The sequence below is a fragment of the Anser brachyrhynchus genome (assembly GCF_964034855.1).
Source record: "Anser brachyrhynchus genome assembly, chromosome: 2".
Taxonomy (NCBI): Eukaryota; Metazoa; Chordata; class Aves; order Anseriformes; family Anatidae; genus Anser; species Anser brachyrhynchus.
In genome coordinates, this window is record NC_137695.1 from 35,438,492 (window position 1) to 35,464,577 (window position 26,086).

General features: G+C 42.1%; 2 long non-coding RNA genes across 2 annotated transcripts in view; one reads left to right on the forward strand and one right to left on the reverse strand.

Annotated features, from left to right (window-relative positions):
* The window catches only part of LOC308189005, a 34,329-nt gene extending 20,397 nt beyond the window's left edge, over nt 1–13,932 (reverse strand). Inside the window, exon 1 of the long non-coding RNA XR_013945940.1 lies at nt 13,630–13,932. This is a non-coding gene — a long non-coding RNA (uncharacterized lncRNA). The remainder of the gene's footprint in view (nt 1–13,629) is intronic.
* A 1,205-nt stretch (nt 13,933–15,137) lies between these two features.
* LOC308189002 lies at nt 15,138–19,986 on the forward strand. The gene is made up of 4 exons (XR_013945937.1): nt 15,138–16,738; nt 18,765–19,036; nt 19,143–19,209; nt 19,892–19,986. It is a non-coding gene; the product is annotated as an uncharacterized lncRNA (long non-coding RNA).
* The last annotated feature ends 6,100 nt before the right edge of the window (nt 19,987–26,086 follow it).

A 26,086-nucleotide genomic window follows, 5' to 3' on the forward strand; every position in this document is an offset into this window, starting at 1 on the left:
ACTGCATAATGTTACCCGTTTTGATGGAGAACAATCTGCAAACAACCTTCCTTTGTCCAGCAAGTTATTTTAAACAGTTGTGCCTCTTAACACCCTCACTCTGACTTTGGTGAGATCTTCTCACTCAGCCAGGCTTTAATGCTTTGTAGCCATTTTCAATGGTGTGAAAGACAACTATTTCTGCAGCCCTCTTCTTTGTTGTGCTGAAGAGGACCCACACATGACCAGTGTGTGGGTTGGGAAAGCAGCTGTGGCATTGTTAGCCAGCACTCGCTTCCCACATACAGTACAACCCACCACAGACAATTGTCACCCACGGCATTTCTAAGTGGCTCTTTGTCCACTTCCATCACTTAACCCAGCAGACTTCCTAGTCTGCTAGAATTAACACTGTGCACGTTGCTGATTTTCACCTTAGGAGCACTCATCTCAGAACTGGTGTGGGACAGTCTTGCTGCTTTGACTACAGATCGTTCTGCACTGGAGGAAAGGAACAGACATTTTGCAGCAACACCTGGTTTTGGTAATCCCACTACATGTCATTTTTCTCCAGGACTGCTGAGAATGCTTAACATTTTGCAACCTCATAAAGGACTGGGGACTGTAAATCCCCCACTTGTATTGGCAAGCCTTCAGCTATAGTGGGTCTATGTGTGTGAGTAACAGCACACAAATATAAGTAAAGGAATTCACAGATTGTCTCTCAGTGTTTTAAAAGGAACTCAAAGCTCTTTACAGACCACAATATATCTCACACCCACAGAAGACCATCTCTACAAAGGAACTTTTCACATTGAAGCCTCAATGGGAGCATCTCAGAAGAACAGAACTGAATGAACCCTTGCAGCACTGAGTCCTGTGTTACTAAGGAGACTACTACTCCAAACCCCATGCTTTGCTAATTTAATTTCTCATCCAGCAGAGTGAAGTATAAATGCTGAATTTAAAGCATATGAACTTTGAAGAGAAGAAGGACGATTCATGTGCTTAGTTTTATGTGCTTTGCTGCTACGAGATTTGGCCAGCCAGCCTGCATTAGGGATATGTATGACTTCAGGTGATGCAGTGAGCTGCAATAACTCACTTTGGCCAAAACAAAATTGCATTTTTCTTTCCTCACTGTCCCCATTCTTAGCCATGTGCTCCCATCACTTGCCATGCACTGATACCAACACTCAGCAGACCAAAACCTGCATGAGAGACAGGTGGAATGACCCAGTCGGGGAAAGAAGAACAAGCAGGTACAAAATGGACAGAAATGCAGAAAGGCTCCTTCTTGTCCACAGGTGTGAATCTCTCACTGGACTTGGCTGTCCTTTGTGCTGACACCTACATGTGACTGTCACCAATGAGACATGGAGAGAACTGAACATCAGCATCAGGACTTCCACATTTTTTCAACTAAGTATATGAAATCTGAGAAGAAAAAAAAAAAAAAAGAAAAAAAGAAAACATTTTAACAGAAGAAACTCCTGTGTTTCAGCCAAGACATATAAATACACAAGGGAGAAGAGATGTATAGAATTATCCCATGTTTGCAGGGGCATAAATCCTTTTGGGTAGTGCAGCCTGCTTTGCTGTACTTTGGCCAGGAACCTCAGCTGGCTCAAAGAAGTGGACATGTTCCTTGCTTATTGGCTGACACATAAAGGATCAAACTGGAACTTAAAAATATGAGCTCTTACTGTCTTAACTCAAGGCTCTAGGCTGTAACAACATGTCTCTGCTGCAGATCAGTGGTCTACTGAGTTGTGTCCTGTTGGCCCTTGCTATGTGTCACCTTTCTAAGTCTCCACTGACAGTAGTAAAGGGCTGTTCATTGCACTCAGCTCTGGATTTGGTATACAAGTCCATGTGTGTTGGCCATCTAGTCCTATTATTTACTGTTTTCTTGGTTTGAAATCACCATTACTCTAAGCTTGTAAACATCATCAGTGATATTGCAACTTGGGCTGTGGCCATTGTTTTGAGTATTTGTATTTATTTGATGATTGGGTCTTGCCCTATTCACTTATACATGTGAGCCTAAATCCATGTCTCCTGAGAGCACTGTGCAAGCATTTCTTAAGTGCTTCTGTGCACTTTCTGGCATTATTCAGCTGGGCTGCATGGGCTTTCTCTTCAGGGAAATACCTGAGGCTGCTCTGACCCATCTGACTTTGTGTTGAGTTCCTATCTGATCTCTGGAGACTTCACTGCAGTGTTCCCACACTACCAAGCAGAGCTGCCTCCCTGCCTGTTCTGCACTGGTTAACAATCTCTTCCTTCTCCAGACTGCCAGCTTCCTATCGCTTTGTGGATACTCTATCCTCACTTCCCAGTCAAAGCTGAATGCGGTCTGAGTTCTGCTGAGGAGCCCTGTGGTCCACTGTCTGAGCAGAGTCATGACAGCAAGACTTTGCCAAGGGCACTGCAATGTCTTTTTCTCAGTCTTTGCCTGAGTGTCCTTCAGACAACACCATTTCTGCTCAGGAATGGAGTATAAAAATTAGTATGGCTAATAGTACAATGATTAAAAACAACCTTTATTCAGGTTCATGCTCATATCTCATGATGCAGTTGAACTGCTCCTTTTGTGTTCTTCTGCGCACTCTGCACACCCTGCACCACCCTAAATCTGCCTTTCTTTGGGCAATCATACCATACCACTGGATCTTCTTTTGGTCTGCAACCATCAGGTCTTTTTCTGGTGTGGGAAGCATGGACACACCACATAGGAGGTGATCTCTCTGAAGTTTAAACAACTGCAGTGTAGGTGTGTACAGATGAACACAGCCCTTGCAGATGCTTTCACAGCTGGTGGAAAGAAGTCATTTTAAAGCTCATCTAGTTTGTTTGGAGAAGCACTTTAAGATAGAGCAAATAATAACCTGCAGTTCACTGGCTATACTGACTATATCTTAAGGACTGAAAAAGGAGCCCAGAGTCTGGATGTGGAGTTCAGTGAGATGATCCCTACCATGACACCAGCTCTGAAATTGCTTAGCACTTTTAAAAGCAATTTGATTTCTATTCTTCTCCCTCAGCAGATAGGACTCACCTGCTGATGCATTTGCAGGTGATGATAGTTCCACTCTATAAGTACTTCATATTTTACTGCCTCCAGCACCCTGTTGTGTCTAACGTCTAATTTGACTGTCTAGCACCACCTTTGAGACGGGCTTTCAGGCAGGTTGATAGATTGCATCTTTCAATGCCTGAACGATTTGTGAAGTCTCAGTAGAGACAATGGGCAATGTCATTTCCTTTCAGTGCAGTCTAATGTCAGGTGGTGACATGAGTGCAGTCCGCGATGGCTTATTCACCAAGCTGCTTGTTGTCAGAAGGCACACTTCACTGACGGCCAAAGGTGAACTGGCAAAAATGTTCCCATCAAAGAAGCATGGGCAATGGGTCATTCTCAGCCCAGATATTTTGCTTTTCTGTACCCACATCATCTCTGCTTACATATGCTATAGGCTGATGGCTTTTGAGCAGTGATGCTGCTCGATTTCCTTTCCTAGTGTCACCCTTTGCCTCACATTGCTCCACAGAGCAGCAATGTTCTATGATTTATGCCTGGCTTAGGCTATCTTTATGCTTTCAGATGCCCACCTGGGGCCTCTGACTAACCCTGCCGTGTGGCAGCTGCCTTATGGCTTTGCGGTACTCTTCTGCATATGCAGAGCATCTGGACATTTCCAAAGATCGAGGCATTTCCTGAGGGAGCCTCTGTATCTCAGAGGGAGAATGGGGCTCAGCAGAGCTTTACCAGATGCCCTGAGGGGCTGGTCTCGGCTTCCTCTGCTGCGTGTAGCCTGTGCTCAGCCTCACACCCCTCAGCAGCAGACATGGAATGGTATCACGAGCCCATCTTGCCTTTTTCTTAGTTTCCCTTTCTCCTGAGGTGTGAGTTTCATCCATGAAAGCCATCTGATGAGTCCTGCCTGTGCCCAGGACCATCCATGGGTAGAGCAGGACGAGAAAAAAACAGTCGGGGGATTTATTTTGGTGCTGTGCTCTGTAAACTAGGAAGAGCTCCCCCAACAGCTCGCTTGTCACAGCTGCACTGCCCAAGCACCCCTCATGTGCTGGAGGACATAATGGCTTTCCCCTCCGGCTCCCAGCCAGCCCCAGCTCGCCGGAGGTGCTGGCACTGCGCTGCAGCTGCTCGCCACCCAGATGCCACCCGAGTGGCCCCTGAGACCGCGGGGCTCAGCCCTCCCCCGTCTTTGGGCCCATGAAGGTCTCTGTGCTCCTCCTCTCTGGTGGATGTCCGTCCATCTTGCCACTGCCTGAGCGGCTGCGTTTTTGCTTCCAGGAAGGGCTGTGCTGGGGTACGAAATGGTTCTGCGTCTCTCCTCTCACATACACAGCCCTCAGATGAGGCTGGTCTGTCTCCATCGTGCACGTGGTGAGGCTGGCCACCCACCCGGTGTCCCAACAGCAAACCAAGGGCTGGTTTTGCTCCCCAGGCCCCAGCGGCGTCTCCCTTTCTGACTCAACACAGCTCATACTCCTGCCTGCCAGGGGTGGTGCTTCAGGAGCTGTCTCACCACTGGTTTGCTCCTTGCCCTGGGTAGGTCAGCCACCCTCATTGTCAGAAACGAGAATGGACAACTTTACGTCAAAAATACTATGTAGAATGGCAGGTCCCCTTAGCAGAGGTGTCTCTGAGTGGGGCCTTTCTGGTTTCAAAGCTGTGAGGGGGAGTTTTGGCCCAGCACATACCTGTTCCCTCACATTCCCTGCCTGCAGGTGAAGGCAGTCTCTCTCCATGCTTTTGAAACGTTTCTTAAACTGGACATTCAGCATTTCCTCTGTGCAACGGGCCAAAAAACACCTTTGCCCCTTATTCAGAGCATCATTTAGACCTTGGCTGGCATTCTAGGCAGGAGCCCCCACACGCATTGATCTCCCCAAATGTTTCTTCCTCCAGGGCGCGTTTCGGGGTCTGTGGGGGTGTTACTCCCGCATCTCCTGGTATCTGGGCTGCACCCCTGATCTATCGAGGCTGTCCTAGCTTAAGCTACTATGACTGTTCTTCCTCATTTACATACGTATTTACTTTTCTCATTTCCCATAATTAAAGCGACTGCAATCCCGATTAATTCCTGTCATCCACGTCCACGCTGTTTAGTCCGAATGACAGCACTTTCCAAGCTACGCTCAGATCAAACACGAAGCCTCTCGCCGTCTCCTTCTGAAACCCGCAGCCACGACAGCTAAGAAGCTCAAACTGCATCCGGGCTAATTAATAAAAAATTAAAAAGCCGCGGGCGCACTTGGCTGAGCACAACCAGAGCCGGCGGCCCGGGGCTGCCACCTGGTGGCGGTGGCTGCGGAGCGGCGGCGCGGGGACAGCTCCCCCCGGTGGCGGCTCGGCTCGGCACGGATCGGCTCGGCACGGCTCGGCTCGGCTCGGCTCGGCACGGCTCGGCTCGGCACGGCACGGCTCGGCACGGCTCGGCTCGGCTCGGCTCGGCTCGGCTTGGCAGGGCTCGGCACGGATCGGCACGGCACAGCACGGCTTGGCATGGCTTGGGTTGGCATGGCGAGAAGCTTCCCGCACAACAAGCATCCTCCCGCATTCGGCCAAGTGCTTGCAATTATATATACACATATATATACTATATATATATAGTGTATAAATATGTATTTTATACATATATATGTATATGTATTTCCTCTATTTTATGTCTTTCTTTGCGTTTTTCTCCTATAAACCTGCAGCACATTGGCTGGCGAGGAGCACGGGGAGTGCACCTCAACACCTGCAAACCTCAAATCCTTTAGTCCAGGTGACGTGTGCCCAGTGAGGGTCAGGGACAAGGTGATCCTGATATGCCCTGAGAGGTAAGCGCCATCCCCAGGAGCATAAGGGATGCCCGGTGACCAGGCCGACTGCCCCTTTCCCGTGACTCTTCAGTCCGCTAACCTGACCCATCCTGACTTTGCACCAGTGGTGCAACGACCTCACGGAGCCCTGGAGCCGGTCCAGTACTTTTTATTTAGTTACATTCTGATAAAGCATCTGCTTTAAAACACAGGTATTATCTGTAGCCTAAATTCTGTTAGGAAACAGCTTACCTCAAAAGCTGACAAGCAATGACAACCCCTATTACATATGTATTACAACACCGGTGGTAAAATTGACCAGTAAATCAGTGGCAAAAAAGTGACCAGTAAATCATGGGCAAGACCTGACTACTGAGGTACAGAGTAACTGGTTAGGAGTTAGGCTGAAAAAATAAAATTAAAATAAAATAAAATATAAAATAAAATAAAATAAAATAAAATAAAATAAAATAAAATAAAATAAAATAAAATAAAATAAAATAAAATAAAATAAAATAAAGTAAAATAAAATAAAGTAAAATAAAATAAAATAAAATAAAATAAAATAAATAAAATAAAATAAAATAAAATAAAATAAAATAAAATAAAATAAAATAAAATAAAATAAAATAATAAAATAAAATAAAATAAAATAATAAAATAATAAAAAATAGCTAGCTCAAGCCTCGGACCAATTGGTGCTCCAAACCTTTTATTACTTTTGCAAATGTAAACACAGTAATTACATCAGCAAGGGAAGGAAGCTTCATTTAGTTCCCCTCCCCACCAGAGGGCTTCTTGCTTGGGCTGGAATTAATAAATACATCATAAACCTTGCCTTCTTCTTTCCTCCTCTCCCCCCAAATCCCTTGGCCTTTTGAGACAGCATTTTTCAAGTGAGGGCCTCAAAATGCTTTGCAAAGGTGGGCAAGTGAATTATTGCCTCTCTTGCCTGCAGACAAAGCTACAGGTCTAGTGGGGAGCCTCTTTGGAGTTCGGGGGGGGTGTGGAATTTGTTGTCCAGAGTTTCCCATGGGGAAGCAGTGTCTCCATTGTGCCGACAGGGAAACGGAGGCTGGCAAGTGACTTAACTTGGGTCACGACTGCCTCCCGTGGCTGGAAAAGGGGAAAGGCAAGGGAAACGAAACCCAAGAAGCTGTGGGTTTTAGTGGTGGAAAAGCACAGGGACCCTTGGGGCCTTCTTCAAACATAATGGGATTCTGTCTCTTGCCAAATATATCAGTTGAAAATGCTGGCATTTGTGTTTCACTGCAAAGAGACTTGCAGACAGGACTTGATCTCTAAACTATAGCAAAAAACAAGGCAGGGAAAACAAAACCAACCCCAAGTTTACTTGGCAAGAGAAGCATGGACCCAAATCTCAATCACACGGCACAGGGGATGTTGTGAAGACATCCTAAGAGTCTGAGCCCACTCAGCAGGAGTGCAGATGACCGTACCGTAAACACATGGCTGACTCCATGCAGGCAGTTTGACTGGAAGTCCCTGAAGAACATGGGCATAGGGGGAGAAGCAGCCATAGGTCAACAGGGAGCAGCACCAGGTCCAGCCCTTGCCTGTCCAGTACTGAGACCCCACACTAGAACAGTCTTCTGTATGTGCCACTGAAGGCAGAAAAGTCCTCTCTTAGACCACTGTAGCAGACAAGTGGCCCTTCAGATGTCTCACATCACTGTAGTGTCTCACTTGAAGGCCATTGCTGGTGGGACATATGTGGGTCCAGCACAAGGCTCCCTCAGCGAGCCTCAAGGCAGCAGCAGCTCCTGCCAGGGGAGGCAGCCTTGGAAGAACAGAATGAGTTAGGGTATGAAGCTAAACAGGTCGATGTGAAGGGTAAATTGCCTGTTGGCAAAGGGAGAGGCCTGCTGCAAACAGTACTGCAGCACGAGCTGAGCAGCCATCACAGCAGCAGAAGGGTCCCTTTCCCATTTTCTCATCCACCCAGGTTTTTACGTGTCTAAATGGTTTCGGTGCTGTTAGTATGCCTTTCACCAGAGCTGTTTCATCTCAAGAGACGTTGTCGGAGAGACATTTGCAGGCACAGCAGAGCTGGAGAGCTGTCGCCTGTTGGGACAAGCATCAGCCACTCCAGAGGAAGGCAGGACAGCCGCTAGATGAGACAACGCGTCACTGGGGACATCGTAAAAGGCAGCAGAGAGTCTCTTTCGTATAAATTACAGCGTATTTTTTGAAAGTTTGGGCTACTCCAGCTGCTGCAGCTAGGAGGGGCCTTGCCCTCAGTCAGAATCATCTCATGCAATTCGCCGGTCATGGTGGTGGTGCCTCACAAATCCCCATTCTGCTCCCCCTGCCTCCAGCTCACTGATTTGGAAAAGGCTTTAGCAAGCTTGCTTCGTATTATTATTATTATTTTTTTCTTTCTGTGAAATAAAAAGCATCTGCCCACTCATCACAGATTGGATCTTCTTGTAAGTCAGAGACCCGGCAAGTTGCTCACACAAACATTTGCAGGGACACGAAGATGAAAGGAGCTGCATCTGGCCTGCTCCGCAGCCTGTTGTTTAAACAGCAGCACACAATTCATACACTTTAGCTACAAAATAATAATGTGCTTTTAATTTACATGGAATGAACCCAGAAAGCTATAATTAGAAAGAGAGTTTCTGGAAGTGCAACGAGAAAATACTAATACAGTGCAAAAAGTGATCCAAAACCTCCAGTCCCATAGAGCTGTGTTGTCTAAAACGTTGTGCTAGCCAGTTTTTCTCTCTTAATCTAATAGGACCGCATCACTGGAGCAATCCTTTGTGAATGTTTAGCCTCTCTGACCATAAATCTTAGCCATTTGACACCCGAGTTATTAAATTATATTTGCGTTATATCATAACACAATGCTTAGACATATATCATGCCCCCAAGGATAGCATGGATCCAGCAAATGGTCAAACAAAGCTCCTCATTCCAGACCTTCTTTAAAGCTGAGAGAATCGCTCTAACCTGCTGGCAGCACTGGCCTGCATTTGGATCTGTGCTTGATTTCACTTAGAAGCAGACCATATTACACATGCATAATGTCCAGGTTATTAAAATATGGCTACTTTTACAAGGAAAGACAAATCGCCAGCCCTAGCACATAGTCATTTCTTATTACAATCCTTAATTGGGATTTCAGAGAGGTCATACACATTATGTCATAAGTAATAAAATTTTGGGGACTGAACAGAAGTGAGAAAAAATATTCATGGCATTGAATTATTTAAGGTTTGAATTCCACTGCATGGTCTGGAGAGGGTCTTCAGAAGCAATCTCTCCCTCTGTGCGGATGGAGGGATGTCTCGTTCAAACACCATATGGATGCTGTCTAACAGCTCGTATCAGCCAGTGGCATTCTAAGGACCAGCTGTGGTTGCCTAGTAGTTTCTGCCTGCTGATTGACCTTCCCTGGGGTGTAGCACACGCGACAGTCGGAAATCACAAAATTCACCCCAGGTAGGGCAGTGCTCTTTATGATGAGTTACAAAGTCAGCAATTTGCCTCTTGGCATTAGAGAAAAATAAAACCATCACATCTTGCCTCAAAACATGTTATGACTTTTAGGGGTTTGTCCCACTTGGTCTCACACCTTGTGCTTCAATTGTGCTAGGGATGTTTTGGAGCTAAAAGTCTTCATGGTCACGCTGACACTTCCAGATTCGCTTTTGGCTGGGGTGCCAGTATGTGTGTGGCCACAGATGTTTTACAATTGCAGCAGGCACCTCCAGAGAAGCTTCAGCAGAAAGCTCCTGCCAGGTGTCCTGCCCCTATGAGAAACAAATGTAGATGATTCATGACACCCAACAGGGGAGTACCACACCTAGTGGTTCTTGCATTATTTTCTTATTGCTCCAGGTTTTTGCATGCAAATTTCTTGCAAAGTAATTTCTCCAACAACTTCAAAATCTGTACTAATTTTGTAACAGAGCCTTCCCCATTACTATAACGTCTTTCCAGTCATCAATTCTTGGGGCTTATTATGTGAAAATTAGAAATACATTATTACCAGAAAAGCTATTCTCTCAACTGCGCAGTCATTTACAACCTGACATAATCTCTTAAAATCTGAATTGTTTGCAATGAAACAGACCTTTTTTCTTCATGAAGATGTCAGAGAATTTCAATTTCAGCTAATTCTTGCAACCCTAATGAGTTTCCTTCTCTAAGGAACTGGCAATGGTCTTTGTGCTATAATAGTTCCAGGAACAATTGGAAAATACTTAGATAATAACATAAAGTTTTTTAGATCAATATCACTTTTGTAATGTGAAACTTTTGCCAGATCTGAGTGTCTAAGCTGTTTCCTCTTTTTCTCTCTTTCTTTTCCTCTTTTCCTCTTTTCTTTTTTCTTTTTCTTTTTCTTTTTCTTTTTCTTTTTCTTTTTCTTTTTCTTTTTCTTTTTCTTTTTCTTTTTCTTTTTCTTTTTCTTTTTCTTTTTCTTTTTCTTTTTCTTTTTCTTTTTCTCTTTTTCTTTTTCTTTTTCTTTTTCTTTTTCTTTTTCTTTTTCTTTCTTTTTCTTTTTCTTTTTCTTTTTCTTTTTCTTTTTCTTTTTCTTTTTCTTTTTCTTTTTCTTTTTCTTTTTCTTTTTCTTTTTCTTTTTCTTTTTCTTTTTCTTTTTCTTTTTCTTTTTCTTTTTCTTTTTCTTTCTTTTTCTTTTTCTTTTTCTTTTTCTTTTTCTTTTTCTTTTTCTTTTTTTTTCTTTTTTTTTCTTTTCTTTTTCTTTTTCTTTTTCTTTTTCTTTTTCTTTTTCTTTTTCTTTTTCTTTTTCTTTTTCTTTTTCTTTTTCTTTTTCTTTTTCTTTTTCTTTTTCTTTTTCTTTTTCTTTTTCTTTTTCTTTTTCTTTTTCTTTTTCTTTTTCTTTTTCTTTTTCTTTTCCTTTTCCTTTTCCTTTTCCTTTTCCTTTTCCTTTTCCTTTTCCTTTTCCTTTTCCTTTTTCCTTTTTCCTTTTTCCTTTTCCTTTTTCCCTTTCTTTCTCTTTTTCTTTCTTTCTTTCTTTCTTTCTTTCTTTCTTTCTTTCTTTCTTTCTTTCTTTCTTTCTTTCTTTCTTTCTTTCTTTCTTTTTCTTTCCTTTCTTTTTCTTTCTTTTTTCTTTTTCTCTTTCTTTTCTTTTTTTTTTAATTTTTCATTTTTTTATTTTTCTTTTTTTTCTTCTTACTTCTTTCTTCTTTTTTTAAATTTCTTTCTTTTTTCTTTTTCTTCTGTAAATTTATTTATATTTTTATTTTTAATGAGGATTTCCCTGAAAAGTTCTTGTGCACTGAGGAAGCTTTATACAATTGTGCACACCAAGAAATGACATTCAAGAATTTAATGGGCAGAGTCCGTAGTACAACACCTGGAAAATTGTACTGTTGCAGCATTGTAGCAGAAATTTCCAAATAGAAGACCATTCTTTCATGTACTTTGAATATTTTACTTTGTGTGTTATGAAGAGTGCATGCCCAGTAAATCTGATTGCAAGCAACTGTGTCATCAGCCCACTGAAAACAGGTCCATCTGTTCAAATTAATCGGTTAATACACTAAGACCGATTTTATTCATGTAGTTTCAAGCTTGCATTCACAAAACATTCTATTTTGCTGGCAAGTTAGTTGAATGAACTGTATTAACCCCAAAAAGATAAACCTCAACTCAGGCGGCAAGCACATCTGGTCCAAAACTTGTACCTGTCAATGAAAGCAATTCTTGGACTTCAAGGGGCTTCAAAGTTGGTCCAAGGAAGGAGGGCTCACAACTGCTGTCATGAAGCTTACACTGCCTGTCTTGAGACATTTCTAAATTGATTTCTCACTCTCCACATCAGCTCTTAGCCTTTTGTTCTTTACTCTGCAGAAATGTCAAGCTCCTGTTTATTTCAGGATTTCCAGGGATCTGAAGACAGTTCTCTGCAAGATACTGCAGCCTACCTTCTGGAATTTTGACTGTGTGCCATAGATCTCCAGAGCAAAACTGCTCTACCTGCATTTGAAAGTTTAAGGGTTTCCTCTGAATTTCAGAATCACTACAGAACTGCTCTGAAACTAGGACAGATTTCTGACATCTCTACTTTTATGTGAAGCATGGGTAGCTCTCCCAGCCTATACCTCCCATAGCTGCCCTTCTGAACTGAAGAAAAGTAGTTCTGAAGGAAATGTCTGCAGTCTGTCCCAAACTCGTTTGAGATCTATCACTCTTGCACTGGGCAGGATCCTGCCCTTCTTCTACTTGTTGCCCTTTTTTTTTTTTTTTGCTGTTGTTGTTAATGTCTTTGGCAAGATGCCATCTCTCTAACCTGGTTCTAGTAGTCCCCCTTGTATGAACATTTGAGTACTATAAATTAGCCATGGAGCAACCTCAAGCTTGAGTACCATTACTTGCCCCACTGCTAACACATTCGAATTAACAAGTTCCCACTGCTCTTGCAGCCTGAGCTCTGCAATCACCTTGGGCCAGGCAGTGCTGTAATTTTAATGCTGCTTCCTTCTGCAATATTTTACAGCCACTTTATTTTCATTCTTTGTTCACTCTTAAAGCAGGCAAAAGTTTGCTGTTTGCTAACATCACCTTTAAATTGGAGAGCCAAAAAATGCAAATTCCAGTTCAGTGCCTTCTTGAAATTCTAAGTTTCCTGGAATTCCTGAAATTCCACTTTCAACTAAAAAGCAGTAGATGAAAGTAAGAAGCATGTTCTAACTGCATTTAGTTTTCCAGACTGAGGTTTATCCCAGTGCAACGTGTGTCCAAGAGTGCTCACGTCTACATCTATGTGAAGGAGCCTGGGGGCTGTTGGGTTTGTCTCTGTACCAAGAGTCACAAACAGCGAAGGACTGGGGCTCCTGCTCTGCTTCCAGTACAACATGTTCCCTGTCTGCAAGGCTGAGGGGGTGGAGAGGCCTGTCCAGTTTACTGCGCCATCTGCTAGGTTCAGCCAAATCGCTTAATCTTAACCAATTTCAAAGGGAATGAGGTCAAAACTTCAGAGGTGACCTTAACTCTTCATAAAATATTTGCTGTCTCAGATGTTATGAAGAAAAGGTTGTTTCAGAGGAACAAGGATGACTTGCCAGGATTCCTCCTGACACTGAAATGCACTTCCTTCTCCCTCCACAAATACCAGAGAGCTCATCACTCCTCTGTCCCTGCCAGCAACAACGAACCATCCCTTGTGACCTCCCCAGCTTCTTCAGTGCTGCAGCTTCCATGGCACCCCATATGCACACCTCCTGCCCCCTATTTCATCCTGTGAGTTCCCAGGACACGTCTCTGTACCCTCACGCAGCTTCATCTCCTCGGGTCCTTTTCATTGCCAGATGTCCTACAAGCAACTAGGACCCCCTTTACACATCCCACCTAGACCCCTCTGGGATGGGACACACATTCAGGTCCTATTTAGGGCTATGCCTCATCCAGTCTTTCCCTTCTCAGGCCTTTTCCAGAGGGACGTTACAAGTGTCATTAACTATGGCTCCAAGCACTGCCTAGCCAGAGTTGTATCAAGACAGGCCACCTCCTTCTCAATGTCAGATGTGCACTGATACAAAACATTGCTCTGTAATTTACCAGTACAGAAAAGTTGCTTTTTTACACACAATATGCTGAGAAAATCCTCAGCTTTAACAGTTGCCCAGAGCTCTTTGGATTGGACATGCAGTAAAATAGGCAATGCAGAGCATTTTAGAGCTTTTTTTTTTTTTCTCTTTTTTTTATCCCTCCCCTTTGGGCACCAGGAAATTGCACAGAGACATTTAGAGTGTGAGGACAGCAGCTTTTGAGAATGGAGTATGTTCCTAGAAGCATCTTTCTTCCTAGCATCCTCACCTGGATACTGTTTTTCAGCCATGGCTTCTTCCAGGTGTTGATTTCCTCCAGCTGGGAGCCAGGAAAGAGCAGTATATCCATGTGCTGCACATCATGTGAAGAGCAGGACCCAGCCAAACAGGGTTTCATGTAGATGCTGAGACAGAAGAAGACAGCAGCCCATTGAAGACTTTGAAGGGGAAGAAGCATTTGATCACACAGACCTCTGGCCTTCCCTCAGGAAAGGAAGATAGGAAATATTTTTATGTTCATATTCTCTAGGAGGGAGAACAACGCCTAAGAATCAGGTCAGTGAAAGACAATCAGCAGCATAAGTACAGTTGTGCTCCACTTGTGTGGGAACACAACATGTGCTATTTTAGCACCAGATCCTGGCTTGAAACACAGCTGAGGAGGACAAAGGGTATCAGCAGAAAACCTGGGGATGCAGAAAGCTGTTTTTCATTAACCTCTTCACTATTCTACTTAACACAGGCTGGTTCAAACGTGGATGTTGATCTGCCAAGATTCTTTGCCCTTAAAACTTTGCTCCTTCTTTACCAGAAATAGTGGAGGGATATCAGATGCCTGAAATGTCATAGATTTTTTCTATGGTTTACTAATATGAACCTTACTACATTCTGAAGAAATATTGCTCTTTTAGTTAATCCATTTCTATGTCCTAAAATCACTGCTTCATGGTGGTAAGAGGGCTTTAAAAACTCCATCATAAATGATCTTTTCTGATGGAAACCTACATCAGGGTTTTCTTCAGGAGTTGATAGTCCTTTGTGGCCTTTCTCAACTTGCTTAGGGTATTTAAAAGAGAATATGAATGCCATGCAGGCTGCATGAAAGGAACATTGAGGGTGACTCGGCGTTTCAATTTAGAAGAGTGTTTGGGTTCAGATAGTTGGAGACAGATCTGTTGCCATGTTAGGTCTGAGAAGGGTGGTGCCTTATGAGAGGGAACAAAGCTTGTTGCGAGTGAAGAGACATGGTGGAGTCTAACAAAAAGGTCAAAGTTTGCAATGTACTGTGCTTTGGCTGCTTTTTGACCAAAGTCAGCTGCTGAACAGGACTGTTCCAGTTTACATGATTTTTACTTTCTACTGGGACATCTCAGCTCCCACAGGAATGCAGGAGTACAAAAGTGATTTGATTTGCATCAAGCCCTATAAGCCCAAGTCAAAAGACAGTCAAGAGGGCTGCCGCCACCGAGATCCTCTGATGTTCAGTGCAACAGCTGAAAAGACAGAGTACCATTCCCGCAGGGGGACTGGGCTCTTTGCCTGTGGCACACCCCGTCTCTCCCAGACAAGCTCTCATGAATGCCATACAACATCAGCACAAAGCCCATTGACTCCATCCCCTCTGGCACAGAGCCTTGTGCCAGGCCCCCCGCAGTGGCTCTGATTATGCAGAGTGCAGAGGAGTGAGATCACTGTGTTGAATTTTGAGGAATGGCCAGCAGATGGGAACAATCAGATAAAGCCGGTAACCATCACGGAGGAGGGGGAAAAAATGCAATTAAGTTCTCCTGTGAAACGTGGGAGCTAAGAAAGACCTTTCTTTCAGGTGCTGTCCAGCCACTGCTTCAAATCCTCACCTGAAGGAATGAAGTGACTGCTCAGCCCATCTGCGTGAGTGAACTATCACAGCCATCGTGTGAAAGATGGGTTGGGAGAGGCATATCCTTCTACCAACATCAATACAAGAGTGCCTGGGGGCAATCTGGCAAACAGCTACCTCAGATCTGTCCTGGAAAGCCTGTATGTGTGCCTGAAAGGTCAGTGAAGCTCAACAAGACAGAGCAGCACGACTGGGTTTTGTTGAGCAAGCAAAGGAGAAGCAGGAAGAGGTCAGGGATAGCAAAACTTTGTTGTGGAGTTTTGGAGGACAGAAGCAAGGGCAGTGACGTGAAGGGACTCATGAAGAGAAGCAGGAAGCTTCCAGGGCCCTGTCCAGGAAAGCATGGCATAGAAGCATGTTGATGCCAGGGAGAGGGGGAGAGGAAGGGGGCTCTGAAGTCTTGTTCATGGACCCTGGAAAGCCCACGCCCATTGATATTATGAGGTTGTAAAGGGATAAATGAAGTAATGTCATAAATGAGGTAAATGAAGATGTCAGTGCCAGTGCTGTAAACTCTTTGAAACACGGACCATCATTTTGTCTGGTGTTTACATTACCCCTACCCCTGTAAAGGCCTGGCCCATAACTGGGTCCATTCTACAGATGCACTGTTAAATGGCCTGGTTATCATCGATGAGATAATGATAACCACTCATGGCAAAAATTTCAATCCCACTCAAGGTGGAATAAAACAGTGGGACCAGTAACTCCTACTAGCTGCTATGGAATAACGTTAATTTCTAGCCACCATTTCTCTTCTCTTCTCAAATGCAACTTCACTTAAAAGAGGGTGACTTTGATTGCTCCTTGAGGGCTGTTATTCTGTCTGCACCTGATGCCTGAAGAAGTTGGTTCAAGAGCTCATGCATGAGTTCATCCTCAGTAAATGGCAGCATTCCCTACAGCAGAGGTTAGTATCATAATCATCACTTTAGCTGTAACAAAACAAGACAAGTGACTTCAGTGATCAAGCAAAACATGTACCAAGAGTCAAGTTATCCACAAGGGAATATAGCAGTAAGCAATACCTAGTGATCTAAAGAAGCAACTTGCAAAGGAGAAAAAAAGAAAAAGAAAAAAAAAAGAAAAAAAAAGTTGGAATTTGAGATAGTTCCTGCCCAAATAACATATTGGATCTGTGACACTTTGTTCTGGTACTAATTTCCTGGCAGCACTCACCACACACAGTTTCTGTTCCCTGGCAATAACTAACAACACTACCTGTACCTTCGCAGATGGTTTGGTGGTGCATATATCTTTCTAGAAGCACGTAATTTGTTTTCCGGCTGTGATGTATTTGCCAGAGATTTTCAACTGTCAAAACAACCCTGTTCCTCGCTCATGATCTCACTGCCGTGTACCCATTAGGCTCCTGTCCAACCCAGAAAGACTATGGTGACATGCATTGCTGAGCACTGGCCTGTGCTCTCATGATGAAGCGCTAAGTTGAAGTTGGCTTGAGAGAGAAGCAGTCAGCTTGGAAGAAGACCTGGGAGAGGTTAGTGTTAGAAATGTTTATATCAGCGATTTGTGTGAACTGATGCAAAAACGGGCTCGCTGGGTCATGATTCGGCAGCTGGGAGGAGGAGAAGGGTGAAGAACATGGGGGTTTTATTTGTCCCTTTACATACATCCATGAAATAAGTGAGATATTTACTCTGGCTGGGGTCTTTCTCTTGGGAGAGGAAAAGGACAACAGTAAGAAAGCTGTATATTCTTGATCTGGCACATTTGTATTAAAATACATATACTCTTAGGCTTCAGACCTTGTGGAGGGAACAAATCTCAGGGTAGCATTACAGTATGGGAAGATGTGGGACAGCACTCTCACCAGGGCACGTGCGTGCCATTTGGGCATCAAGTCCCATCCTTAGGGCTGTGTGTTCCTGCAGGACAGAGGAGACTGGACGTGTAACCATTTTAGGGAGGTTTTTATTCAAACACCCACCAAAACAGACTGTGCCATTCCATTCACACCATGAGCTTCATCCACACTGTGATTTTTTGCTAAAAGCACTGATCTGGAAAAAAAATCTCTGTTAAACCTGGAACAAATTTCAGAGGAGGCTCCATTTGAATTATTCTCCCAGTTGAAAAGTGTTTTTTGGGAAAGGGGAAGGAAAAGAAAATGTTTTGAAATAGTCGAAGTATCCCATGCCTGTGATTTCTGAAAAATAAATTAATTTTCTGGTTCCGTTTTTTGTTTGGAAAATGTATGCTAGTGAAAAGGAGGTATCTTTTTAAAAATATCAATATTAAAGTTAATGATTTGGAAGTAACTAGACATGGGTTTTGTTAATTCATGTTAACAAAAAAAATACATATCTTTTCTTTCTCTAATCACATTGCAGATATTTTTTCTGGTTTTGATTTTTAGTCCTGATTTAGGAAGGATAGGAAAAAATGTCAAAATGCCTGTGAATATTTTCACAAGGACTGGGGAGAACATTTTCCCACGCCACTCTACAATCAAACCCTACAGATGCCAACAGATTACTGATTAGGCTTTCCTGCCCTTGACTTGGGATCATCGTGTTGCAGAGCACTTGGGGACAGAGCAAAAGGCACCTCTCATCATGCTGTTAATGATGTTTTTCGACGCATACAGAAAACACGTTCCCAAGAAATGCCTTAAGTGAATGACTCCAAAATAAAGAACAAAAGTGTCTTTAGTAACCTCTGTTTTTCAACCCCTGTGACTTATGTCTTCAGATATCATGAAACTGGTTTTAAAACTGCATGAATGGTGATCCTGTTTTTCAAGCTTTTCATTAGACTCATTAATTTTTTTGTGTGCATGAAAGCTGAGCATCTCATGGAGGATAACTACAAGATTTTAAATTGTCAGAACAGGTAGCATCACAAAGGCATGCTTGCAGGGGAGACTAGAGGAGACTGGGTCTCTGCATGAATTTCTGTTTAGCAGTAGACATTGTTTGGTTCATTGTTTGTGAAGTCTAAGCCCCATAAGCAGGCAACCTTTTTAAAGATGGAATGTTAGGATATATTCCAGAAATACCCACAACTAAACAGAAAAATGGCAAAACTTGCAGCAGAGTTGAGACCCCATGTGAGGCAGTGGTTCCAGCTCTTTCCTGCATCCAATCCTGTTTGTTTTGAAAAGTATGATGAACAAGTCTTTGAGATGTCAGTGAAAAATGGGTCACTACAGTGAATCTCAAGCCAATTAGTTGTGCTGGGTTTTATCATGCAAGGGTGGAAGAAAGATTCACTCAGCTCTAATCACACCATAAAAAAAAAAAAAAAAGAAAAAAAGAAAAAAAGGAGAAAAGAGGCAAGCCTGGGACCTTTGCACCTCTGTCTTGTCTCAGCCATTTCATCTTCAGTCGTAAGAGACCAGAGCTGCAAGGACACTAATGGGATCCCTGGTGATTTTAGTGGAGTTCCCTGTATAAACACTAGGTCAGAGCATAGTTCTCTCCTGCATTAAAACTGGCTTATAGCAGTAACAAATAAATCTCACAGGTATTTAACCAGCACCCAAATCTTATTTCTGTTCACAGGACATGACACTAGCCTGTCACTTTCTGCAAGGCAGTCTCAGAGCAAGGTTGTGTAAAGGACGAGATCTTTCTTCCGCTGCCATTACAGACCAGGAGAAGAGATGCTAACAGCCTCCTGTGTACTACGATGGAAGGCAGCTGACACAGAAAGTGTGGAACCAGAGAAAAAAGTGAAGCCACAGATTTTGCAAAGGGAGACACTGTGTGGCAATTTACTGAAGCTTGTTATTATTGGTTTTGAGTTAGAGTCCTTTGTCTCTTCAGTTTTTATGGTGAGAAAAAGAAAGGAACAAAAATGTAGCAATTGCTGTTTAAAAACAGCTACAATTTGCTGTAATGGAGCATGGTCTCTCAACTTCATTTTTAATTAATTTCCAGATCCAGGAAATCCATTCATCACAATTCTGGAATGCTGGAAAACTCACTGAGGAACTACAAAGGGCAGGTAAAGCAAAAGCATTTAAAATAGTTGCAGATGAGCTGATAAGAGGCTCAAAGAAACAGTTAAATTTGTGTGCAGATAACTCAGCCACAGTATCTGGAATGTATAAACATAGCACTTTTTTTTTTTTTTTCTGGTCTTAAAATTTGATCCAAGTCTGGGAGTTAAAAAGTCCCATTTTGTGTAATCAGGTTCTGGTTGAACATGATTGCTGAATTATTTTAAATTGAAGACACATGTCTGGATGTTGAGTTCTGTATATTATTCCAGGATGGTGTCCATTAGGTCTTATCCACAGGGGCTATCTTCATTCCTTATGCATCAGGATTAGCAAATGGTGAATCATGAATATGGAGACAGTGAAAAGAATGTGGTACTAGTTAAAGGGTGATTTTGAAAATTATCTTGCATGCATTATTCAAAACTTTTCAGTCTCTCCTGCATAGAGTCCCTAAGGCTGTTTAAAAGTGTTATTTTAAAACACGGTTGTACAAGGCATTTGCATTCTTTCATTTTGAGTCTTGAGTTTAGCAATGAACCAACATTTGCCTTAACCCCTTGTCAGTCCTAAAGCATTCTCAAGAGTATGAGTTGCTCATCTAATGGTTGTGTTGCCATATGCTGTCCTTCTATAATAGATCTGCCCCTGACCTCTATGTTTTTACATTGCTTCTTTTACTGGCAGATGGACCATTACATAAATTGAAACATATTTTCATGGATACTCCCAGTGGTAAGAGTATTGTCTCATTAGCTCCATGGGGAAAACAGTGTAAACCCAATGCAGAGTAGCTCACCTATCCGTATGGTGGGTGAAAGAGGCATCCTTACAGCATATGTTACAGGCAGCGAGACCTCCTGGATTGCTAGAAGATCAAAGTTCTGAGGCGTGGCAAGGAGACGATGAACAAAGACTTTGTATTTTTCCCATCTGGGCTGTCCAAAGGCTTGTGTAGCTCCCTGTTAGCTCCTAAATAACTGGGCTTGAGGCTCTTTGGGTGCCTTGCAGACATGTACATCGGTCACCTCAAGATGCTCTGCCCAAATATTTTCCCTACACAGAAATCCTGGAGGGAGAACTTCTCAAAGTTTTCTGTCCTCCAGATTTTTTTAAAATAAAATGTCTCAAAAAAAATCAAAACAAAATTGACAAAAAGAAAACTGTCACCGCCATTCACATTTTTCAGTTTTCACATTCGTAACAACCGTAATGGGAATCTTATCCATTCTTTAATCAAAACTATTTGAGAAATCACACCACCCAACTTCTTCACAAGGGAAAACACTTTTGTCAGTATGTGGAAGACTTGATGACAGAGTCAACAGTGATTCTAATATAACATTTCATGAAAATTGAAAGATATCCCAAAAGCCTGCTAAGGGGAAGTGACCACAAAAAAATATGAATACCTATAGTCTTTGCAAAATGTGTTCCTCAGTTTTCAGCCTGGGAAACAACAGAGTTCACTGTGCATGTGGGCTCTCTGATTCCCTCATGATGGCATCTCCATGCGTAGCCTCCCTCCTTCCCTCCCTCCTGCCCTCCTTAGGCAGGGCGAATCTTCTGGGCTTTAAATCTTTCCCAGCCAGGAGGAATTCTGAAAGGACAAAAACAGCTGGGAAACACATCCATGCCTCCTGCAAAGGTATGCGCCTTAAATATTACTGCAAGGCACAACATCATTTTCCAAAAATCTCTCACTCTCTTAAATAACACACAACCTATTGTTCTGAGCTGAGCAAAGGTGGAGTTGGCAGCTGACGTGTCTGAGGTTTTTCGATAAATGGGTGTAATGAAGTAGTCATGGCTAATATGTGTTATAAGCTTAATATGAACCTGAAAATCCCACAGAGGAGACATAATATCTTTAAAAAAATGATACTACAGTAATGATTCTAAATCCTACAGCTTACTATAGTGTTTAACTGTTTTGAGCCATTATCATGATATTATTTTAGGGATTTTCATCGCAGTAGATAGTTACATTAAAATTACATTTAAGTAGATAGTTGCCAGACTTTGCTGATGCCTTACTAAGAAACACACAGCAGACACTTGTGAAAGTACTTCCCCTTGCCACATATAAATGGGTAATTTACAATATGGCTGGAGATGACAGATTTAATTAAATTTCTTTCAAGGAGCTCATTCTGGCAGCTAACCTTGTGCTGGAAAGAGTGTGGCACTCAGCTGTGTATTGCTTAGGACAAGGTTCCAGGAATAGACTTTTTAGTAGTGCATACTTAAAAGCAAGTAAATATCATCTTACCTCTGCAAGCCAAGAAATTGAGGCCCAAAGATGTGATGTGTCTTGGACACCACTAATGACCTTAATCCTCAAAGTCACAGAGCCATGCTGTAAAATATCCCAATCAAATCAAGAAGCAAGTTCTCAAAAGAGTATAAAATATTACTTAAACAAAATAACTTAATTCAATAGGTAAACAGGAAGAAAACAAACTACAGCTTATCACAGTAGGCTCCCACATTAACAATTTTCTTATTGATTGTTGTAGGCAAGTTTTTACATAGGGCTCAAATGTACTGATTGACCGAAAACTGATTAGTTTAGAGGGCCCAGATCTGACAATTTCACTGTCTAGAATTTAAACATGTAACACACAAGTGAAGAGGAACATAAATCAGCAGGTCATGTATCCAAGTTTCATCAACACGACCACGCAGAAAGTCTCTTCATGTCAGCTGGGAATGAGGAGCTGTGTTTTTCAGGGGATGGAGGCTGTCTGGATCCCAACAGGATGGCACCCTTCCTGCCCAAAGACGACTTGTCACCATGCTTCTTGAGCCAAGGTGGACAAGAGAATGAGTATCATATACACAGATGCATTTGTGTGCATGTTTACTTAAGTGTATGTATGCATATATATATATATACATACATGTACAAATATACAGTGTGACTATATATACAAACATACAAATACACAAAACAGCTATGTGATCTAACTGAGCTACACTCTGCAGCTGCTTTATTTGGAAAACCATCCCCACAGATTCATCTGCACTGACATGTTTACAGTGAAATTCTATCTACAGCATAAAAATCTTGAATATTGCCTCTTTGAAGCAAATTTGCCCTTCACCATATTGTGTGGCATGCAATGTTGTAGAATGGAACTAATCCTCTTTCCTTAAAAAAAAAAATAAATAAATAAAAACCCACAAGCCCTAATGATGGGAAGGGGCCTGTTTATTCATCTGATTTTTAACACCATACTTGCATCCATATATCTCAGCAAAGGCAGTAGAAAATCCTCTCAACACCAAGTACATCCCTTTGCCATCTTAGTGTTTTCTAATTTGTATTTATGCTTCCTGTACATTTTCAGTGAGTGTTTTCTCTTTTGTTCCTACAATTTTTAACTTCAGCTAACTCCTGTCTTGCTAAGAAGTGATACAACTTCATACAACTACCAACACATATTTTTTTTTGATCTAGAAGCAAGGTCTCATTAAAAGAATCAGGAGCTGAATGGTGCTGGCTGCATTCAATCTGCCTGGAATCACTGCCTACAATGCAGCTTCTTCTTTCTTGCTTCACTTTCCTTGAAAAATTCCTTAACCAAGATCCTGACCCACTTCTGGTTTCCCAACCATTCCCTCGGTACAAAGAATACCAGAAAAAATGCAGAACTTCAGAAAACTTTTCCCTGCTGCAAACTCCATGCTTTTGTCTATGATGTTTCTTATTCTTGAGCAAGCCAGCCTGTCCTTGATCCTGCTTATCAGATGGGCAGGCAGAAGAAGACTTTTGAAGACAGATAGGCTTTTGTTCTCACTGTAATACCCCTTCATGAGAGGCTGGGGTTGTTCTGATCCCTCAGGACACCTAAGTTCACTGAGAACATGCAGGTGATGTCTGGTAGACAGTGCTGGTTGTGAAACACCACTGCATATACTATTAAATTGTTAGTGCAGTTTCAACTCAGATAGCACTTTCACAACAGACTTCTGGGTGCAGGTGTGGGGCCATTCCTAAATGGAAACTTAAATGCAATCACCCTTTTCTGAAGGGAAAAGATGTCCATTCTTCATCCTTTTTCTCAGCGCAGAGCACTGCTAAGCACATTAAAGCTACCAGGATGCACTACCACTGCAGTGCATTGGTCTTCTTTTCCTCTGGGCCTCAACGTATCCCTCATCACCAGTCAGAAAATGTGGAAAAACAATTACAAGAGACATTGTCAACTTAGTGATCTTATTAAGTACAGTTCCAATAGCATTTGGGACATTTCACTTATCCCTATATAGCTTGAGCTGAAAATGTACAACTGCGCCTTAGATACTGCCTTGTTGTGGTAACTCCCTGAGTGGAAAGTACGAATAAGCTCTGCTTACAGGAAGAAACGTTTTCTAGGATTCCTTTATATACATATATTATATATATATATATATATTTATATGTGCTGTTCAGGAAGACGAGTTTGCTAATTATCTCAGTAAAATCTACTGAATTTTCAAAACCTCATTATCTGTGTAAATTTCTCCTGTTTTATAGATTTATCTGTTTGTGTTCCTGTTCTTTCCATGGGAAATAATGTCAAGTTTCTACACCTTCACAAGTGAGATAGGACGAAAGGAGGATAGGTGAAACAAGCAGAGCAAATTTTTTAAAATGCTTGGCTTGTCCTATTTTTATCTATCATATACAGAACAGGCTTCCTCTGTCAAAAATATTCTTCCCTACCAGCAATGCATCACCAGCTCTTACACACTAGGTAGCAGAGCAGTGTGAGAAGTCACATCCCAAGGTTATTCTGTGCAGCAGAAACCTTTCTTGTCATCTGGCTGTGGTTCTCGGAGTTCTACAGAAGCAGGATAGTGAGAATAAAATGTTTTGAATCCAGTGGCCTGTGCCCTGGCAGGTGACTGCAGGTAGCATTTCTGCCTGTGGTTCTCCTGCCTTAAGTTTAAGAAATATTTCTAGTCCTACATTTTGGGAGTTTTATATGTTGCTTGCACTAATAAAAGCTAGTTCTGGAGAATGAATGTGTGTGTTTTGTCCAAAGGCTAAATTCATTTAATTAGCTTTGGGGAATCCTCCAGAAGTCCAGGCAGAATCTGGCTTTATGCATGCTGAAACCCTTTAAAAGTCTGTAGGAAACCTGAGAATACATTGTTCATTTTTCCTCGCACCTCAGAAGCAGAAGTTCTAATTAGTAAGGTCTGGCTTATAATAAAACTTTTGTCTTTGCAGATACAAGGGGAAAACTCCCTACCTTTAGCTAACTCTAGCTATGCTTGCAAAAAGAAAAAAAAAAAAAGAGAGAAAGAGAGACAGAGAGAGGAAGAAAGAGAGAAAGAGACAGAAAGAGAGACAGAGAGGAAGAGAGAGAGAGAGAAAGAGAGAGAAAAAAGAAAGAAAGAAAGAAAGAAAGAAAGAAGAAAGAAAGAAAGAAAGAAAGAAAGAAAGAAAGAAAGAAAGAAAGAAAGAAAGAAAAGAAAGATGGAAGGAAGGAAGGAAGGAAGGAAGGAAGGAAGGAAGGAAGGAAGGAAGGAAGGAAGGAAGGAAGGAAGGAAGGAAGGAAGGAAAGGAAGAAAAAGAAAGAAAGAGAAAGAAAGAAAGAAAGAAAGAAAGAAAGAAAGAAAGAAAGAAAGAAAGAAAGAAAGAAAGAAAAAAAAAGAAAGAAAGAAAGAAAGAAAGAAAGAAAGAAAGAAAGAAAGAAAGAAAGAAAGAAAGAAAGAAAGAAAGAAAGAAAGAAAGAAAGAAAGAAAGAAGGAAAGAAGGAAAGAAAGAAAGAAAGAAAGAAAGAGAGAGAAATACAAACTACACCAAACAAACATGGGGTAAACAATGAAACCAGCAAAGGGCTGTCTTTTGCCAGTGTAAATTAAGGCGTCCCAAGAGGTGGTCTAAATATGCAAGCAGAAAAACTCCTTTTGCCAGTATAAGCTGTATTTCCACAGGGGGGCTTTGCTGCTTTTGCTGGCAAAGCATTTATAGCGTAAAGCACGGTTGCTGATACTGCCTTGTAAGCACAACTGATAAAAAATAACATGCAATTATCATTCCTTTTGCCTGCCTGCACTGGTCATTTGTGGCCCTCAGTTGGACGCTGGCAAACCACATACACATGGGTCAGGATCTGGAGCAGTGGGACTCGAGGGCACAGCATGGTAAAGAGCAGGAAAATTTGAAAATGAAAATAAAATGGGAAACCAATGGTCATTTTTTCAAAATGCTAACTAGTCAGCCAGGTGCTATTCAACAGGATTTGTGTCATCGAGCCCATTCATAAAAATATTGGTGCTGTAACATGCATCAGTGTAGCTAAAGTAATGCAGACTCATGGGTGATGTGGTTACTCCTCTTTGAAAAAACTGCAAATATTTTCAGATGAGGGGAAAATTTGCTTTGACTAACCTGGGAAAATTGACATAAGAATACTATTTGATTAACCATAAAGCGATTAATTTCACGTTACCAAAATACTGAGTTCGGAAGTCTAATCCTGCTTCTCCCTTGTGTAGCCATATACTTAGCTATCCCATGTGTCTGTATCCTTAGCTATACCTAGCTAAAGATGTCGAGGGCTGTTCTGATTCCAGAGCCACTGCCCCGCAGAGGTCTAACAAACACATCTAAAACAGCACGAGTGAGGTCTAATTCTACGAAGCAGAATGCTCTCATCTCTGTATAGCCTGCACTACTTTAAAAATCTTAAAAAGAAAAAAAAAAATCCTTGATCCTCTAACTTTTTGAGAGAATCTTGCTTAGACTGTGCAAAAAGAACCAATTGAATATAAGGAGGACAAAATGCAGACTTGAGCCCAGGTCCAGACCAACATATATCAGTGATTTCACATGGTGTCATTGCAAAGAGCTCCTGTGAAAGTTGTGGTATTAATAGAGTTGAA